Source organism: Centruroides sculpturatus, unplaced genomic scaffold (assembly GCF_000671375.1).
Source record: "Centruroides sculpturatus isolate CEXI.00-Female unplaced genomic scaffold, Cexi_2.0 scaffold607, whole genome shotgun sequence".
In the NCBI taxonomy this organism is placed as follows: domain Eukaryota; kingdom Metazoa; phylum Arthropoda; class Arachnida; order Scorpiones; family Buthidae; genus Centruroides; species Centruroides sculpturatus.
Genome location: NW_019384856.1, coordinates 151,985 through 153,143, shown reverse-complemented (window position 1 = coordinate 153,143; position 1,159 = coordinate 151,985).

Genomic DNA, 1,159 nt, shown 5'->3' with positions numbered 1-1,159 from the left:
GGTATACGACTTTTGTTCGGTATACGACATAATTCAATTATACGCGCCATCAATGAACAAGTAGCACTATCGGTGTACTAGACCAGACTAGACGTTCGCGGTGCAACGGTTTATAACTTTGTTAAATTTCTTCTGATTTTAATTCTTAAGTAAAATTTTATTACTTTTATTAATCACGAATCGCAAAAAGGCAAATGAAAAGCGACAGAAAACTAAAAAAATGACTAGAATTACAATGGAACTGATGAAAGAGATTGTTGAGAAATACGAAGGTGGCACGCGCGTTCGAGATTTAAACTGTTGCCAACCGTATTCCGAGAACGACGATATGGACAATCGCGAAAAATAAAGACATTATTAAACCTGCTAACGTTGCGAAAGGGGTTAAATCAATTTCTAAACAGAGATCGAAGACATTAGATCATGTCGAGAAATTGCTTTTGCTTTGGATAACTGAAAAACAGTGCTGGAGACAGCGTATCGGAAGCAATTATTTGCGAGAAAGCTAAAAAGATACACGCTGATCTCACGAAAAATCAAGCAGGAACTAGCCAGGAAAGCGAGGTGTTTAAAGCCAGCCATTTTTTACACGAGAACGGATTAATCATTTTTACATTACTTCTTATGGGAAAGGTTGGTTTGGTATACGTCCTATTCGGCATAAGTCCAAACATCGGGAACGGATAAAGGGCGTATACCGAGGTTCCACTGTAATAGAAATAAACTTTTATAAAGTTTCAATTTTTTTTTTTTTTTTCTAATAGGAAAAATATTGATTTTCCCGTATCCGAACTAATGTCAGCGAGTGATCCGGAAATTAAAATCCGGATGAGTGAGAATTTTAAATAAGACTATATATTGTATATAAGTACTGTATGTAACAGAAATGTTATTTTGACTTTAATTGTCAAAAATAAGCCTCAATTAATTTTAAAAGTATTATGTTAAAGTTGTGTTTTGTCCTCCATTCGCTGCTGCATAATGCCAATGCCTCATCATTATCCGTCAGCGGTGGTCGATGCAATTGTGCTCTTCTACGAACTTCGTGTCAATCTTAAAAAGTTTAAAAATGTATAGTACACACTATACATTTTTAAACTTTGCATGGAAAGGTAAGATTCGGAATAGTGTCTAATATTATCGAAAATTTTTAGTTCTT